This window comes from Salmo salar, chromosome 11, assembly GCF_965601325.2.
Source record: "Salmo salar chromosome 11, fSalSal1, whole genome shotgun sequence".
NCBI lineage: Eukaryota > Metazoa > Chordata > Actinopteri > Salmoniformes > Salmonidae > Salmo > Salmo salar.
Genome location: NC_138301.1, coordinates 22,243,581 through 22,256,110, shown reverse-complemented (window position 1 = coordinate 22,256,110; position 12,530 = coordinate 22,243,581). Strand labels below are relative to the sequence as shown.

The following is a 12,530-nucleotide window of genomic DNA, read 5'->3' as shown; positions in this document are numbered from 1 at the left end:
CCCAGATGTTTTTTTGGGGTCAAGTTTCAGGAGCTCCTTAAGCACCCCAGACTCAGTGACTGCTTGCAGGGAGAAACTTTGTTGCGGGGCAGGGGAAAAAGAGGGAGAAGCATTGGGGATAGTCTCATTAGAAGGGGTGGGAGACGAGGAAATGTTGGACGGGCAAGGAGGCATGGCTGAGTCAAATAGGAATCCTGACTTAATGAAGTGGTGATTAAAGAGTTCAGCCATGTGCTTCTTGTCAGTAACAACCACATCAACTTTAAGGGACATGTGCAGCTGTGAGGAGGAGGGTTTATTCTCCAGGTCTTTAACCGTTTTCCAGAACTTCTTGGGGTTAGACCCACAGAGAGAGAACTGCTCCTTAAAGTAACTTCCGGATCGTCTGAGTGCACTTACTTCTCATTTCGTCCAAATGCAGTTCTTGAGGTAGAGTAACTTTGCAAGATTACCGTCGAACCAGGGGCTGAACCTGTTTTTAATTCTCGTTTTCTTTATGGGGGCGTGTTTGCTAACAATACCACTGAAAATATAGAAAAAAAGAAGGTCCAAGCGTCTTTGACAGAGGGGATCAAGCTGATTCTATACCATTTTACAGAGGCCAGTTCATAAAGGAAGGCTTGCTCATTAAACATTTTTAGCAAGTGTCTATGTCAAATCAGGACAGGTCGTTTCACTGAGCAGCCATTACGAACACAGGTCATTACAGAAAACACCAGACTGATACCTATCAGGATTATTTGTGAGGATAACATCAAGAAGAGTAGCCTTTTCTGGGTGTTTGGAGTCATACCTTGTGGGATCGGTAATAATCTGAGAAAGATTTAGGGAGTCCCATTGCTTTAGGACTTGGTCAGTTGGTTTAAGCATGTCCCAGTTTAGGTCACCTAGCAGGACGAATTCAGACTTAGTGTAAGGGGCCAGGAGAGAGGTCAGGGCAGGTAGGGTACAGGCCGGCGCTGATGGAGGACAATAGCACCCAGCAACAGTCAACAAAGAGCTATTTGAAAGTTTAATACTTAAAACCAGCAAATCAAATTGTTTGGGGACAGACTTGGTAGAGACAACCGAACACTGAAGGTGATCCTTGGTAAAGATTGCCACTTGCAAGGTTATAACCAGAAAGGTTAACATCAGTTTTCAAAACACTCTTCCTTAACCACATCTCAGTAATGACCAACACATCTGGATTGGAGCTGGGAACCCACACTTTCAATTGATCTATTTTACGTAATAAGCTTCTAGTGTTAACGTGTAGAAAACCCAGGATTTTACGAGAGCAGAAATCAGTGAAGCAGATATCAGAGCACAAGTCAGATTTGGGGCAAGCAACTGTAGATGGGCCAGGGGGTGCATGCACATTTCCAGATATCATCAACAGTAATACAATCAAGGCATGGCATAGGATAGGGAGAGCTCTGCAGTGCTGATTTATGACATCTGAATGTGCATCAGATGGAAACAAGACCATATTGTACAGCATATTGTACAGCAGACAACCAGGGCAGACGATGAACAGATCGCCAGCTGGAATCCAAGCAGTAGTGCAGCAGGCAACGAGAGTAGGTGTCACCATCCAATACACCTTCCAACGTGTAATTAATAACTTCACCATGCTCAAATGGATATTCAGTGTCTGCTTTTTAATTTTTACCCATCTACAAATAGGTGCCATTCTTTGCGAGGCATTGTAAACCTCCCTGGTCTTTGTGGTTGAATCTGTGTTTGAAACTCACTGCTCGACTGAGGGACCTTACAAATAATTGTGTGTTTGTGGGTTACAGAGACGAGGTAGTCGTTCAGAAACCATGTTAAACAATTTTATTGCACACAGAGAGTCAATGCAATTTATTATGTGGCTTGTTTTTACTCCTGAACTTATTTAGGCTTGCCATAACAAAAGGGTTGAATACTTATTGACTGAAGACATTTCAGCTTTTCATTTGTTATTTTTTTAATTTATTTTTTTAAATCCACTTTGACATTATGGGGTATTGTGTGTAGGCCAGTGACACAAAATCTATATTTAATCCATTTTAAATTCAGGCTGTAACACAACAAAATCTGTAAAAAAGTCAAGGGGTGTGAATACTTTCTGAAGGCACTAAGACAATAAATACTATTTGCCTATTAATACAGTTGAAGTCGGAAGTTTAAATACACCTTAGCCAAATACATTTAAACTCAGTTTTTCACAATTCCTGACATTTAATCTGAGTAAAAATTCCCTGTCTTTGATCATTTAGGATCACCACTTTATTTTAAGAATGTGAAATGTCAGAATAATAGTAGAGAGAATGATTTATTTAAGCTTTTATTTCTTTCATCACATTCCCAGTGGGTCAGAAGTTTACATACACTCAATTAGTATTTGGTAGCATTGCCTTTAACATGTTTAACTTTGGTCAAATGTTTAGGGGTAGCCTTCCACAAGCTTCCCACAATAAGTTGGGTGAATTTTGGCCCATTCCTCCTGACAGAGCTGGTGTAACCGAGTCAGGTTTGTAGGCCTCCTTGCTCACACACGCTTTTTCAGTCCTGCCCACAAATTTTCTACAGGATTGAGGTCAGGGCTTTGTGATGGCCACTCCAATACCTTGACTTTGTTGTCCTTAAGCCATTTTGACACAACTTTGGAAGTATGCTTGGGGTCATTGTCCATTTGGAAGACCCATTTGCAACCAAGCTTTAACTTCTTGACTGATGTCTTGAGATGTTGCTTCAATAAATCCAGATAATGTTCTTTCCTCATGATGCCATCTATTTTGTGAAGTGCACCAGTCCCTCCTGCAGCAAAGCACCCCCACAACATGATGCTGCCACCCCCGTGCTTCACGGTTGGGATGGTGTTCTTCGGGTTGCAAGCCTCCCCCTTTTTCCTCCAAACATAATGATGGTCATTATGGCCAAACAGTTCTATTTTTCAGTTCAGTTCTGTTAATATCGTACATTTCTCCAAAAAGTACGATATTTGTCCCCATGTGCAGTTGCAAACTGTAGTCTGGCTTTTTTATGGCGGTTTTGGAGCAGTGGCTTCTTCCTTGCTGAGCGGCCTTTCAGGTTATGTCGATATAGGACTCGTTTTACTGAAGATATAGATACTTTTGTACCTGTTTCCTCCAGCATATTCACAAGGTCCTTTGCTGTTGTTCTGGGATTGATTTGTACTTTTCACACCAAAGTACGTTCAGGTCTACAATTTATTTTCTGAGGTCTTGTCTGATTTCTTTTGATTTTCCCATGATGTCAAGCAAAGAGGCACTGACTTTGAAGGTAGGCCTTAAAATACATCCACAGGTACACCTCCAATTGACTCAAATTATGTCAATTAGCCTATCAGAAGCTTCTAAAGCCATGACATAATGTCCTGGAATTTTCTAAACTGTTTAAAGGCACAGTCAACTTAGTGTATGTAAACTTCTGACCCACTGGAATTGTGATACAGTGAATTATAAGTGAAATAATCTGTCTGTAAACAACTGTTGGAAAAATTACTTGTGTCATGCATAAAGTAGATGTCCTAACCGACTTGCCAAAACTATAGTTTGTTAACAAGAAATTTGGGGAGTGGTTGAAAAACAAGTTTTAATGACTCCAATCTAAGTGAATGTAAACTTCCGACTTCAACTGTATGTCTAATGGACATAAATTATTATGTCTTCTTGTATTATTTATTTTTCCATCTGATACTGTTCCATACAGTTCACTCCAGCCTTTATGATGATGAACATGTGATTTGCAATTAAGCTCTACTAGCTGCCCCTGCATACACTACGTGGCCAAAAGGATGTGGACACCTGCTCGTCAAACATCTCATTCCAAAATCATGGGCAGTAATATGGAGTTTGTCACCCCCTTTACTGCTCTAACAGCCTCCACTCTTCTGGGAAGGCTTTCCACTGCAAGTTGAACATTGCTGTGGGGACGTGCTTCCATTCTGCCACAAGTGCACTAGTGAGGTCGAGCACTGATCTTAGGCAAATAGGCCTGGCTCGCAGTCAGCGATCCAATTCATCCCAAAGGTGTTCGATGGGGTTTAGGTCAGGGCTCTGTGCAGGCCAGTCAAGTTTGGGCCGTCATTGTAAATAAGAATTTGTTCTTAACTGACTTGTCTAGTTAATTAAATAAAAAAATTAAGTTATTTCACACCGATCTCGACAAACCATTTCTGTATGGACCTCGTTTTGTGCACGGTGGCATTGTCATGCTGAAACAGGAAAGGTTATTCCCCAAAGTGTTGCCACAAAGTTGGAAGCACAGAATCGTCTAGAATGTCATTGAATGCTGTAGCGCTAAGATTTCCCTTCACTAGAAGTAAGGGGCCTAGCCTGAACCTTGAAAAACAGCCCCAGAGCATTGTCCCTCCTCCACCAAAATCTACAGTTTGCACTATACATTGCGGCAGGTAGCGTTTTCTTGGCGTCCGTCAAACCAAGATTAGTCCGTTGGACTACCAGATGGTGATTCGTGATTCATCACTTCAGAGAGCGCGTTTCCACTGCTTTAGTGTCCAATGGCGACAAGCGTTACACCACTCCAGCCGGCTGCTCGGCCATGGAAACCCATGTCATGAAGCTCCTGACGAACAGATTTGTGCTGACGTTGCTTCCAGAGGCAGTTTGGAACTCGGTAGTGAGTGTTGCAACCGGGGACAGATGATTTTTACGCATTACGTGATTCAGCACTCGCTGGTCACATTCTGTGAGCTTGTGTGGCCTACCACTTCGCAGCTGAGCTGTTGTCGCTCCTAGATGTTTCCACTTCACAATAACAGCAATTACAGTTGACCGGGGAAGCTCTAGTAGGGTAGAAATTTGATGAACCGACTTCATATGATGGTGCCTCATTGAAAGTCATTCTACTGCAAATGTTTGTCTATGTACATTGCATGGCTGTGTGCTCGATTTTCTAGGCCTGTCAGCAACGGGTGCTGAAATAGCCGAATCCACTAAGTTGAACAGGTGTCCACATAATATGATGGGTTGTTCACCGCACCTATACGAACCTACCTACCTGGCCGGCAGGATCTATCTGGCTGGCCGGTCGACCGAACATACCTCTCTGGCCTGCCAGCCAACTTGGCCTACCTATCTGGCCGGCCAGCAGAACCTACTTATCTGGCCGGCCGGCCTGACCTATCTGGCCAGCCTGACCTATCTGGCCGGACCTACCTATCTGGCTGGCCGCGAACCTACCTATCTGACCGACCTGACCTATCTGGCCGTCCGGCCGGCCGGCCAACCGGACCTTTCTGGCCTGACCTATCTGGCTAGACCTACCTATCCGAAAGGACCTTTCTGGCCTGACCTATCTGGCTAGACCTACCTATCCGAAAGGACCTTTCTGGCCTGACCTATCTGGCTAGACCTACCTATCCGAAAGGACCTTTCTGGCCTGACCTATCTGGCTAGACCTACCTATCCGAAAGGACCTTTCTGGCCTGACCTATCTGGCTAGACCTACCTATCCGAAAGGACCTTTCTGGCCTGACCTATCTGGCTAGACCTACCTATCCGAAAGGACCTATCTGGCCTGACCTACTTATCTGGCCGGCCGGACCTTTCTGAATGAAATACACGTTTTTATTGATGTATGCTTCATGCTTGTTAAAACACTATGATGAAGTGTATATGTATTTAAGAATGGTTGATTTATTGCTGGAATCGGTTTATTGTGCATTTCATGCCTTTTTTAAAGTTAATTCTACAAGTGATTTCTGATTGGCTGAGAATGGTATGGTCCAGGTGAATGCCATGTTTGAAATGTATACTGCTCAAAAAAATAAAGGGAACACTTAAACAACACATCCTAGATCTGAATGAAAGAAATAATCTTATTAAATACTTTTTTCTTTACATAGTTGAATGTGCTGACAACAAAATCACACAAAAATAATCAATGGAAATCCAATTTATCAACCCATGGAGGTCTGGATTTGGAGTCACACTCAAAATTAAAGTGGAAAACCACACTACAGGCTGATCCAACTTTGATGTAATGTCCTTAAAACAAGTCAAATTGAGGCTCAGTAGTGTGTGTGGCCTCCACGTGCCTGTATGACCTCCTGAGGGATCTCCTCCCAGACCTGGACTAAAGCATCCGCCAACTCCTGGACAGTCTGTGGTGCAACGTGGCGTTGGTGGATGGAGCGAGACATGATGTCCCAGATGTGCTCAATTGGATTCAGGTCTGGGGAACGGGCGGGCCAGTCCATTGCATCAATGCTTTCCTCTTGCAGGAACTGCTGACACACTCCAGCCACATGAGGTCTAGCATTGTCTTGCATTAGGAGGAACCCAGGGCCAGCATATGGTCTCACAAGGGGTCTGAGGATCTCATCTCGGTACCTAATGGCAGTCAGGCTACCTCTGGCGAGCACATGGAGGGCTGTGCGGCCCCCCAAAGAAATGCCACCCCACACCATGACTGATCCACCGCCAAACCGGTCATGCTGGAGGATGTTGCAGGCAGCAGAACGTTCTCCACGGCGTCTCCAGACTCTGTCACGTCTGTCACGTGCTCAGTGTGAACCTGCTTTCATCTGTGAAGAGCACAGGGCGCCAGTGGCGAATTTGCCAATCTTGGTGTTCTCTGGCAAATGCCAAGCGTCCTGCACGGTGTTGGGCTGTAAGCACAACCCCCACCTGTGGACGTCGGGCCCTCATACCACCCTCATGGAGTCTGTTTCTGACCGTTTGAGCAGACACATGCACATTTGTGGCCCGCTGGAGGTCATTTTGCAGGGCTCTGGCAGTGCTCCTCCTGCTCCTCCTTGCACAAAGGCGGAGGTAGCGGTCCTGCTGCTGGGTTGTTGCCCTCCTACGGCCTCCTCCACGTCTCCTGATGTACTGGCCTGTCTCCTGGTAGCGCCTCCATGCTCTGGACACTACGCTGACAGACACAGCAAACCTTCTTACCACAGCTCGCATTGATGTGCCATCCTGGATGAGCTGCACTACCTGAGCCACTTGTGTGGGTTGTAGACTCCGTCTCATGCTACCACTAGAGTGAAAGCACCGCCAGCATTCAAAAGTGACCAAAACATCAGCCAGGAAGCATAGGAACTGAGAAGTGGTCTGTGGTCCCCACCTGCAGAACCATTCCTTTATTGGGGGTGTCTTGCTAATTGCCTATAATTTCCACCTGTTGTCTATTCCATTTGCACAACAGCATGTGAAATGTATTGTCAATCAGTGTTGCTTCCTAAGTGGACAGTTTGATTTCACAGAAGTGTGATTGACTTGGAGTTACATTGTGTTGTTTAAGTGTTCACTTTATTTTTTGGAGCAGTGTATTTAAACCTTGTCATTTGTGTCTTGGACAGACAGAGGTAAGGTGCCATGCTGGCAGTCTACAGGCATGATTGAGGCCTGGTTAATTTTTAGAGCTCTACAATGTTTAAATGTACTTTCAGTTTTCCCCCAGTTTATGTTACCTGTCCAGTCTATGTCCTGTTTGTTATTTTGTTGTACATACATGTACATAGTGTACGGTCTTTGATTCCGTGATTTCACTTATAAAAGCCCTCATCACGTGCGCTGCACTGGATCCACCTGTATGCCTCCTCACTGAAACCTCCACTGCAAGGGTGACTTCATTTACTCTTTTTTAAAGTTTCAATGGCGGCCATCTTGAAAAATCTGCCATCTGGGTCCATTAGAAATAAAAAAATACACGTGTTAATGTCTGTTTTTATAGTTGTTGCATGATTTAATAACCTACGTTGCTCTCAAGGCTGACTACTATACCCTTCTCCCCTTTATTGAATTATGGCGGCCATAATGGATATTAATTGTACAATTTTCACTGTGTTGGTATTTCTGTTTTTTATTTTTAATACATTTGCAAACATTTCTGTTTTCACTTTGTAATTATGGGGTATTGTGTGTTATTTAATCAACTTTAGAATAAGGCTGCAACGTAACAAAATGTGAATAAAGTCAAGGGGTCTGAATACTTTCCGAGTGCACTGTATATTGGTCATATGGCCTGTGCCATTAGATTAATCATATTCCTGTCATGAAATAACCAACCACGTTTCAGAGTGTATATTCAAGAATTTAGGACAAGTGATGTGCTTAGTAGGCCATAAAGCATAAGCTATAGGGAACTTTACACATAGGCCTATTGAGCGCATTGAGCGCATTGATCTGGGCCATTGTGAGCAAGGCCTCACATCAAAGGGGATTACTCACCCCAAACCATTTTTGGATCAGAAAATACCATCTCTATAAATAGGCACCTCTGCATAAATGGTAACAATTTCTCATTGTCATGTGTGCTTATAGCAAAGGGCGAGAAGTAAAGGAGTGGGTGTATAAATGCAAGGAAATTAAAAAGTGTTGTGGCTTCATGGAAACTGAAGTAGTGTCAATTAATGGAGCCCAATTGGAGCTCTTAAAAGCATTAAAAGCATGAATAAAAGACCCCTCGCATGGGGTCAATAAGCGCACTAATGGCCATACTGTAATGCATGAGAGAGGCTTCATGGCATTAGTTTACACTTTACAGTGACAGGAAGAGAAAAGCCACATAGTGGCCCCGACCCACACACTCTCACTCTGAGCTGGGCTGGGGCCTATACAATCACAACCCTTACTGCAAGGGGAGTGTAAGGCCTCCACTTACCAAGAGAAATGGAAATACAATCCAGCCATAAAACAACACAATGAACACACACAACACAGGTTGGGGAAAGGAAGATGTGGAATTTACAGACACATCATCAAAGCTGCACATTCATCCATTTATCACACACTGACACTGAGTTATGACAGTAAATTGTCATGTGAGAAGGAGGAGCGAGACTGCAATAAAACTGAGAGGGGTGTTTGCGTCAGTTTCTCCAGCTCACAGCACAGAAATCATAAATACAGAAGACTGACCTCAGACCAGTCCCACCAGTACCATTCCTCATCTAATCATATACACAAACACTGAAGCATCTCCATTATGTTGATGGGTGAGAGCTTAAGAGGGATGATTGCAGTAGACTATTAGAGTGTCAGACTATGCAGGCTCCACTAGGTTGTTAAGAGTGTTTGAATTTCATTCCCTAAATATTTGGCTCTGTTCCCAAATACAACCAGGACAGAAGTTCACCTAAGGCACTGTGTGTGTTATGGGACTGCTCTGTGTACCAGCATGCTTGCATGCACATACACAGTCACACATATACACACACAGTTGCACATGCACACTTTCAAGTGCACACACACTCTCTCTCTCTCTCTAGCTCTGTCTCACAAACACACACACACACACACACACACACACACAGACAACTCGTCACATCAGCACAGATTAGGGGAGAAATGTTAATTAAATCAGTAAACGCTTAATTCAAATCTTTAGGAAACACAAACACACACAGGCCTCATTTGTTCCATACGGCAAATGAAAGACAGAATGTAAATACATGAAGAAAGACAGCATTGATGAAGAACACTTTAAAGAGACAAAGGCATAGACCATCTGGAGTCAGCAATACATAGACATTCTAGCATGATGTACATATATATTCAGTCCATAAAACCAGCCGTTTAACTGGGGGGCAGAATTCAATATTTTCAAGTAACGACAAAGATGGATATTCCAATCCAGACTAGGTGTCAGTGGTTCATTTGTTGTTGTTTGTTGATGGAAAACACCTGCCATCCAGAGAGATTTGTGACCCCTCCATATCCTCACACCCCTTCCCCTTCTCATCTGATTGGCCAGCCTTTGATTTGGCTGTAGACCCCCCCTCTTCCAAGCACCCCCTTTATGTTTATTACCATAGCAACTTTATGAGGCTGGACAAGACTCCTTCGTTAATCAATGACATGACAGGGGAACCTACTCCTCATTTACCCAACAAGCTCCTCTTGGTTAATCACATACCGTAAGGCACCTCATTAAGGACTAAAGCCTCCCTTGAGCATCAGCTTTTTAATTACTGCTGTTTGTGGCCTGACCTGATTACCAGTCTTTGCCATTGATGATTTCTATTATTTTTTATTCTATTCTATATTTATTCCTATTTGCATGTTTATTGTAGAGCGAACAGTACAGGAGCCCAGCTCCTCTCACAGCTGCTCTCACAGTTCTCTTTCAGAAGGCTCTGCCTGTAACAAGCATCTGGGGAGAACAACTGTGTCTCACAAACCTCTCCACGCACCTCCCTTTCTTTAAACTCTCTCTCTCCCTCTCTTCCTGCATCTCCCCTACTTTCATCATCCTTCATTTTCCTCTGTCTCTGTACTCCCTCTCTCTTTCCTGTCTTCGCTCCCTTCCTATGACTCTTCACTCTCTCTCTCTTTCGACCTGCTTCCTTTAAATCTATTCTATCTCTTAACTGAGCAAGTGTAGGAATAAGGAGGGTGACTGCCTCTCTGTCCTGTTGTTGTGTTGCTGCAACAGAAAACAGCTTTTCACTGTGCTTCTAGCGGCCCTTCTGTTTTCACTGTGTATTTATATCAAGTCTCTGCATCCCAATGTGTCTCAGTGTGATAGTTTGTCTCAGGGCATACCAGCCACAGAACAGAGCTGTCATCCCCACACTCCATCATTCCCAAAATGCAGAACTTCACCAATCCATCATTTCCAAACAGAAACACACTCTGACACATGTTTCATTCCAAAAACCCAAACACGCTGATACTGTTATCATTCGAAAACCCTGACACTGTAAACCATTTATGTCTGACACACTGTCACTATGACATGTCAATGTCAGTCTGCTATTATAGCCAGGGTTGGAGACATCCCACAGAAAGTAAATACCCCCTTTCACACAATGGCTGACATCGACACACAAGTATAACCTGGGCGGCAGACGTGGGGCATGGTGGACAACATCACTGGGGCGTAGGGTGGGATTTTCAGTGTAATTTCCCAAACAAGCCCCTACATCTTCAACGCAACACGTTCCCCCCATAATTATTAATTATTATAAGAGGACGGCCTTTCCAGTCCATTCACTTCACCTTTGGCCTTTCTCTCTGGTGTTAAGTGATTACATCGCTAAACTATATTTGGATTCACTCCTGGATGGATGGAGGGACATATGGAAGGAGAAGCTTTCCACAGATTTTGATGTAGCTGGAATCATGCCACCAGTGTAGACCATCCATCCACTGAAGAGGGGGCAGGGGAAGGGGTTCATCCATTCAGTGTGTAAGAGGCAGGGTTCATAGAGAACATCCAGTGTGTGTGTGTGTGTACGTGTGTGTGTGTGTGTTTCAAGTTTAGCGTTATATTAGTCGTATGTACAGGATGCACATTGTATACACCGTTCAACAAAATGCTTCCTTGCAGGTTCCTTCTCGACAATGCAACAAAGATAAGAATACGAACATAAAGTAAATGACTGAGGAGAATAGAATAACCTTTTTAGCAGAAGTATAATACAGTAAGGCACAATTTATAGTCCAATATGTACACATGTACGTATCAGGGAAGGGGGGATTGGGGGGCAAGTTTTTAAATTGTGCATTATTAACAATAGTAATTAAGAGTCTGGTAGTAGCAGTTGTATCATGAACGAGCATGTGTGTGTGTGTGTGTGTGTGTGTGTGTGTGTGTGTGTGTGTGTGTGTGTTTGTACAGATTGGGATTGGACAGAGCAGTGACAGAGGAACAAATTGGGAGCACTGAAAAGGGATTACATTTACAGTAAATGTCACCCAATCACCTGAATTTCTACCACTCTCACCAACTTAAGCCTATCATAACTCATTGTCATCTATCTCGCTTATCCACACACACTCTCTATTTCACTCTCTGTGACGTAAATTCATCTATAGTATATTACACAGACAGAAGTTAATCAGTAATCTCACACTGTCACACAGACATAATGTAATCAAATGGACATTGCTTTTCCATGTTCAGTTGATGCCTTTGAAACTCTCCAAGGTATTGTTAGCATGTATGTACACGTTTGTGTGATTCAAACTGTGATTTATTCAGCAAAGGCAATGTGTGGGTAATGAGCTTACACCAGGTCAGTGCTTAAAGTGTGAGAATGTGTGTGTGTGACCCTGTAGAACACTAGCCATCCATCATAGGGTTCACCATTTAGCCTCATCCACACAGCAAGATTCTGATAAACAAGACATAGAAAAAGACAAACACTATTCTCTGTTCTGCTGTTGCCTCAACACTCTCTCACCCGCACACACATTCTGATCTGAATGAACCTGCAGAGGGGTGGCTTGTTACCTTCTCCTTTTCTCCTTTTCTGTTCATCCAGACATCTGCTCAGTCCTTCATTAGTAGTCTCTGGCGTGTGTATTTTGCCAGGGGAGATGCTAGTTGTTCAGATATTACATAAAGCTTCCGACTCGGCTACTCTCCCCCCCTCCAAACCCCATCTCTACCCTCACTCACAAATGGTGAGTGGATTTGGTTAATCGAAGCAAAAGCAGGGATTCTACTCGGAATCATTCAATGGTTCCATTAAAACAATTCATTAGATCGCACTACACTCATTGAAGCCCTCCACTCCACAGCTATGGAAATCAACAGAGATGAATTGGTAGTGGAGT

General features: G+C 43.6%; 1 protein-coding gene across 1 annotated transcript in view; it reads right to left on the bottom strand.

Annotated features, from left to right (window-relative positions):
- Positions 1–12,514, bottom strand: part of LOC106562242 (purine nucleoside phosphorylase) — a 28,657-nt gene extending 16,143 nt beyond the window's left edge. Inside the window, exon 1 of the mRNA XM_082957811.1 lies at positions 12,205–12,514. The gene's annotated coding sequence lies outside the window, so the exon portion shown is untranslated. The remainder of the gene's footprint in view (positions 1–12,204) is intronic.
- Between the last annotated feature and the right edge of the window lie 16 nt (positions 12,515–12,530).